The sequence below is a fragment of the Penaeus japonicus genome, unplaced genomic scaffold, assembly GCF_977035675.1.
Source record: "Penaeus japonicus unplaced genomic scaffold, GWHDUDI00000001_assembly GWHDUDI00000033, whole genome shotgun sequence".
Classification (NCBI taxonomy): Eukaryota; Metazoa; Arthropoda; class Malacostraca; order Decapoda; family Penaeidae; genus Penaeus; species Penaeus japonicus.
The window spans coordinates 970,141-977,640 of NW_028234435.1; the positions used below are offsets into that span (position 1 = coordinate 970,141).

The window sequence follows — 7,500 nt, forward strand, 5'->3', positions numbered from 1 at the left end:
GGGGACAGGAGGAGGAAAAGGAAGATGTGACGGAAAAGAAGAAAGAGGGCAAGAAGGACTAGATGAAGTAGGATCATGAGTAGGAGTAGGAGGAAAATAAGGAGTACGAAGAGGAGGAGGAGGAGTAAGAAGAGGAGGAGGAGGAGGAGTAAGAGGAGGACGAGGAGGAGAAGGAGTAAGAGGAGGAGGAGGAGGAGGAGGAGGAGGTGGAGAAGGAGTTAGAAGAGGAGGCGTAGTAGGAAGAGTAAGAAGAAGAAGAAGAAGAGGAGGAGGAATAAATACACAAAAAAGTAAAAAAGTGGAGACAGGGTAGAAGAGAAGTGAAAGAAGAAAAAAAAGAAAGAAAAAAGAGAGAAAAAAGAAGAAATACGATGAGCAGAGGAACAGGTCGAGGAAGGGGGAGGGACATAAATAGAAGCAGCGGCCAGAAGGAGCAGGAGGAGGAGATAGAAATAGCATGCAACTTAGAACAGGGTCTGCCATTAAGAATCCAACAGGCACTGTTACCAAGATCCAGTGTCACAACCAATGAAAAGAAACTGAAAGAAGAAAAGCAGTAAGAAACAAAACAAATTGGGAAACGAAAGATAAAAAGAGTGAAGAAGAAAACTAATAAATGGTTACTCATATATCTTGCACGTATCAGTATTTATGACTATGGAATGTGTAAAACTAAAATAAATGAAAACAATATAAATAATATTAAAAAAAAAAAAACACACATACATACACACACGAACGAAAACAATATAAATAATATTTAAAAAACACACACATACATACACACACGAACGAAAACAATATAAATAATAATTCAAACACAAACACACACACAAACACACAAACAAACAAACACGGACAAACCCTAAATATTCCATTAAAAAAAAAAGAAAAAAAAAAGTTTGAAAAAGGAAACCCCTCCCAGACTGACTCGAAGTGAAATTCCAAGCTGCGAAAGACGGCTTACGTCAACCCTTCCCCTCCGTACCTATAGAGAGAGAACCTCGCAGAAAACTTTCTAGAACTCAGAAGGGGTTATTTCTTGCCTTCCATATAAGTCTTCATGGCAATCACTTGGTTTTATTGACTTTGTGATTGTATGAATCTCTGATTGGGATGGGTTTTTTTATGTTTTGTATTAAGTATAATTCAGAGGATGCTCTGAGGAAACTGTGTGTGTGTTTATATCATATACATATAGAAATTTATATACATATAAATAAATAAATAAATAAATATATATATATACATATATATACCGAGAGAGAGAGAGAGAGAGAGAGAAAGAGAGGAGAGAGAGAGAGAGAGAGAGAGAGAGAGAGAGAGAGAGAGAGAGAGAGAGAGAGAGAGAGAGAGAGAGAGAGAGAGAGAGAGAGAGAGAGAGAGAGAGAGAGAGAGAGAGAGAGAGAGAGGAGAGAGAAGAGAGAAGAGAGAGAGAGAGAGAGAGAGAGAGAGAGAGAGAGAGAGAGAATTATGGACATGTGTAAAACCGAGTATGTTACAATAAAAACCGGAAAAACAACATTAACATCTAAATCATCTGACTGATGTAAGTCTCTTGCTTCTAAAAACTGTATTTGCGTCATGGCGAACAATAATCTTCCGTCACAGCGGTCGCATGAGCACGCTCACTTACACAAGGGAACACACACACAGACACACACACACACAGAGACACACCCACAGACACACACACACACACAGACACACCCACACAGGTACATTATATATATATATTTATATATATATATATATATATTTATATATATATATACATATATATACATATATATATATACACATGTATATATATATACAAATATACATATAAATATACATATATACATACATACATACATACATATAAATATACATACATACATACACATAAATATGCATACATACATATATATATACATATATATATCTATATATATATGTATATATATATATATATCTTATTATATCTATCTATCAATCTATCTATATCTATATATATGTATAACACAAGCACACACCCACATATACATCATACATATAATATATACCCGCGCGCACACGCACACGCATACGCACACACACACGTACAGTCGTACACACACGTACGTACGTTCCCTCTCGTTACTACCCTGGCCGCGTCCGCGAGTGAAAACCAGGAAGTCCTGCGTTGGCCGTCCTGCATGGGGCCCGCGGCACCACGCAGGTCCTTCGGTGAAATCCCGGAGCCGCAGCGCAACGAGGAAAGACGGGTTGCGTGGTCAATACCGATGACCCTTAAGCAAGAGGGAGGTTGTTTGGCTCCCTGCCTGCCGAGGACCGCTGGCCCTTTCACATACATCAGCGGCGCTGCCTCGGCGCCGGAGAGGGTTAATTGAGAAAGAAAAGACAGAACAGGAAAGAAAAAAAGGGATTCGGCACGGCTGTAAAATAGCAAATGAGAGTGGCCAATAATGGCTCATGTCTGCAAGCTGAAAATCATATGCAATGGCAATTTTGCCACAGAACATCGCAGATCTTGAATTCCCTCCCACCGATGATAATAATAACAATTTTAAAAAAGTTATGAAAGTTAACCTCTGAAGCGGAACTTTTAATGGCACGGGTTCAGCGCTGTTTATGTCTCATGGGATAAGAGTAATAGCAGGTTGCTCTCTACTATTTCAAGGGACGCAAACAGTATCAGCTCTGCTTGTGAATCACGTCCACGCCGAGCAACGGTATTCAACTCTTCCAGCCAAATTGAAAGCGATCTTGCCGCAGCGGGCGAGTTGTTTTCACAGCACTTACGGGTGGAAATCGCACATTCTTTTGCAAAGGCGTTTAGCTACCGCCATGTGTTGCAAAACATAAACTTTCGCAATGATTAAAAAGAAAATAAACGTTTCTCGTAAACCAACTTCAGCTCATTACCATTCGTACCAAAAAAAACAACAACAATGCTGTGAGACACAACGATTTCAAAGCTTAATGCTTTCACAGCTTTGGGAAACAGTGTATTTACCTCTTTCCTTTCCAGTTCCAATCCGCCATCTATCTCCGACAGCTGATTCTACCAAACAAATAATCCTACCCTTCTTTTCCCCCTCTAAGATACACTTAATATTTTCGTTTACTGTGTTCAGGCTATTTAGTATTTATTCTGCGCTCTTGGTAAAACTGGAGAGTAAGCTGCATGAACAATGCTAACCGCGTCCCACTACTCTGCAAGGCTGTGTTTTACCCTTATCCTGTTGTGACTTCGTGCAAGAGAGGATGATTTTCATAAATGTACATAATTTGATTGAAACGGATTGGTAAAAATCACCTAATTCCAATCTTGCATTGTCCTGGTATCTTCATTCCTTATCAACATTCTGATAACGTTTTTCTACATCATAAATGTCTATCATTACTAGCGAGAATATGAGACTCGGAAAGACTGCCATCGCGAATTCGCATTGCACTGTCCCATGCAAGAGTCAAACGACAGAGTCCATACAACGTCCCCCGACGGCGCAGCAGCGGCTCCCCCTGGTGGCGAGAGGAAGCCGGGGGGGGGGGGGGGGGGGCAGGGGGCAACGGGTACTCTCATCACAGCAACACGAGCCGGTGCATCGTCTAACGTGTAAAGCGCGTGGAGAGTGGGCGAGACTGCGTATGGGCAGGCAGGCCCCTACCACGACCACCATACCACATCCACACACCACACACCCTAAACCGGCCACGGACAACCCACCTCGACACCCACGCACCGGTCACAACCCACGCACGCTCCCCCCCGCCCCTCACCATCCGCCCTCACATTCGCAACTCGGCAAGTGTTAAGACTCCTGCACCTCACCCTTACAAAAATCGCATCAATACCTGCTACGAAAGATATTACTTATGAGAGAATATTCATATTCGTTATCGGATTATTCGACGGATAAACATGTAACACATATGATGAGTCCCCTTTTCGTTCGTCAAAAAGGAAGTAGGTTAATAAATTGTACTAACCTAATCACATTTATCTTAATACATTCCAAAACTTTTTGTTTGAAACTAAGACATTTGTATCACAAATTCCAATTTACTATTAGATACATGGAATTATATACAATTATATACAATCAAATAAAATACGAAGATCTAAAAAAATGACTAAGAGTGAAAGGAATAAAGCTAAAAGAGGAGGAGAGAGAAACGAATAAAAATGAAAGGAAAACAACAACCAAAAAAGTCACAGCGATGGCGATGCCTGTAGCAACAGCAACAGTAATTGCTGTTACAATGGCAGCAACAGCAGCCATGGCAGTAGAAGTCGAGGGCTGAAAGGCGGGGAATATTGTTGCAGAGGTTATAGTGACTGCAAAAAACGATTGCAATAACAATAGTAATAAGTGAGGTACCATTACTATTCTTCTTTAATGTTGTCATTACCATTATTCCAACCAGAACCGCAACGAAGACCATAACATTGGAACATTTTTGAATAATAAAATCAATAATGGTAGTCTTATTGCAACTGATACCCTTGCTCTTGTAAAAAAAAATACAACAGAAATAGATGATTAACGATGATTAATCCACAAAATATATATATTTTTTAAAATTCAAATCTGCTTCACAATCCCGAATTCTACAAGTCACTCTCAAGGAAAATATAACTTTACCACTTTCAACTTCAGAGAACTCGCTATACCCAGGGACGCATATGCTATTACATTGAATAAAAAAATATATATGCAGTGTGTGCGTGCGTGTGTGTGTAAGCACATCTACATACATATTTGTGTATGTATACGTACATGGATATATGTACACACACATATATCCATATGTATATACGTACAGAGATATAAAGATAGTTATTGTATACATACAAATAAGGCCATCATATCCTAAATTTACATAAATATATATATACACATCATGCCACACGCACGATACGAGGATAAGAAAAGAATGAGAGAGAGAGAGAGAGAGAGGAGAATACACAGCGATCTAGACAGACAGATAAACGCTACAGTGAATAGATAAATGGATCCTAACTCACGCTCAATCTTACCATTTCCTCTCTCCCTCTTACCTAGATTTTGCTTAGATTGAGTGTGCGTGCAGCGAAGTTGCAACACCAACGGCTGTGCGAGCGACTGGCGAGCGTGTGTAGAAAGTGTGTAAGTGCAAATGAACGCATGGACGAACGCACGCGAAGCAAACACTCGTGAACGCACATTTTTCATGGAGAACAAAGACTGGCAGGCATATTCAATATGTATAAGAATGTTTCATTGCATACGACAGAAGCACGGGGTAGCAGGCACACTCACACTCACACATGTAGCCGAAACAGACAAACACACCTGAACACTCCAAATAATCCTATTCCTCTGTCTTTCGTTCTGTAGTATCGCTTTTTTTTCTCTTATTAAAGGTGTAAAACTGTGCCTTATCTTTTCTTCATTGCTATTAATGGCCAGGTTTATCGTTCTCACTCCAGTCTCTCTTGTCCCTCTCTGTCTGCCTGTCTCTGATATTAATCCCGTCTCTTTCTCTCTCATCTCTCTCTTCACCCCTATCCCCTCTCTCACTCTCTTCCTCTCTCTCTTCCTCCAATTCTCCCTCTTCCCTCAGCTTCTGTCTGCATATAACTATGTCTCTCCCTCCCCCCCTCCTCTCCCTCCAAACGGGCGACCACACTAGCCGGTCTTCCTCTAGTATATCCTCGACAAGGGACAGAGCGAGAGAGAAAAAGAAAGAAAGAAGGAGAAAGAGAGAGAGAGAGAGTGAGGTGGGGCCTTCTCACCTGGAAAACTACATTCTATAATCGTGTCGATCTGACCCTGACATATAACATGAACGCCTTTTTTTTCTTACTGGAACATTTCTGCTTTGTAACTTTCAGTCTGCATAATGCGAACATAAAACAAATACCAACGGGCGCAACAAAAAAACAGCACGAACAAAAACAAAAACAAACACAAAAGAGAGCCAAAAAACCGATGGTATACACTAGAGTAAACAACCCATAAAACACACAAGCAAACGGGAAAAATATGTTACACACGAAACCACCACTACATGTAACCTGTGCACCCAAAAAAGGTAATAGCACAATGATAAAAAATCCAAAAAAATAACGATGACGAAATAATAGAACAACAAATTAATAAATAAAATGGTTGTGGCTACAGCTACGGCATCGCAGTTCCCCCGCAGCAACAAGGAGCATGCCATCAGCCATCCATCTGATTGCTAAGGCCACAGTCGATGCTGTCGCTCAGTCAGTCACTTCGTAAACTGGCAACAGGAGAGACGCGTCGACGATGGTAATGAACGAGGAATGCAACACAATGGGATGAACAAAAAGAGGGAAAGTAATAGCTAAGCGATTAGCGGGAGGTTCATGTAAGAGGATCTATCTATGAGGGCAATTTGACGTCAAATAACGTGTGTATGATCAGGTGTGCATATTTCATTCTCGTGTATGCGCATATCTGTGTGCATGAACGTGTGTATTGACATTACTATTTATACGAATGGTGACTGTGAAGCCCATATATGTATATATAAATTAGCGCCATTTAGTTCAGCATATTGAAGTAAAGACAACAACAATTAACCTAACTCCAGAGATAATTGATGTGACAAGGTAGATAAAAAAAAAAATGTAGATCGGGGAACTCCCTCTCCGTCTCGACCTTCACCCAGTCTTTCGCTTCAACAAATGCTCCTGTCTGTGCCCCTTACTCACTCTCCCCCTCTCTCTCTTCTATTCGCCTTTCCTCCTTCCTCCACCACTTTCTCTCTCCATCTCCCTCTTCCCTCCCCCTTTCTTCTACTCTCCCGGTATCGCTCTCCTCTTCTCCTCTTCTTCCACTCTCTTCCTTCTTATCATTCTTACTCCCTTCCTCCCACCTTTCTCTCTTTCTCCTCCGCTCATCTCTTCTCTCTCCCCTTCCTCTCGGTCTCCCTTCTCTAATAAGTAAACCTAAAACTCAAAATATTAAAGAAGAAATGATAAGATAAGAAGGAAGGGCGAGCCGACCGATAAAATAAATCATAGGATCGCAATCAACTGCTAGAACGCCATGCAACAATCGCAAACACTTAGGAGCAGCCGATAAGACGAAGACCGTGCAAAACGCAGTCAAGCATGTTTGAAGACAGTGAGCACAAGCAAAGAGGTAGGTAAATTGAACAAGACACATTCTGCACATCAAACAAAGCCACGAAAATCAAAGAAAAGCAACAAGCAAACACAAAGGCAGCGAAGACACGCCCCGTCGAAATCCCAGTCGCCAACTGTGCCCTGAGGAAAAAAGACTTTCCTGCAGGACCAGTGACAGCGATTCGACTGACCTTGCCAAGCACATTCTAGCCGTGCTTGCGCTGGGAGGGCTACCTGCAGTGGGAAGGGCGGGGGAGAGGGGTGGGGGGGGTCAAGGATTACTGGAGGACTCTAGTGAGGGAAGGAGAGAGAGGGCAGCTCTAACGTGAAGGGGGGTCCTACAGTGGGGGGAGGGGGCTAAAGTGGGA

The 7,500-nt window shown here is 41.7% G+C and overlaps 1 protein-coding gene across 1 annotated transcript in view; it reads right to left on the reverse strand.

Annotated features, from left to right (window-relative positions):
- The window catches only part of LOC122265253 (very long chain fatty acid elongase 7), a 304,329-nt gene that overhangs the window by 154,273 nt on the left and 142,556 nt on the right, over window positions 1–7,500 (reverse strand). The gene's annotated exons all lie outside the window — the stretch shown is intronic.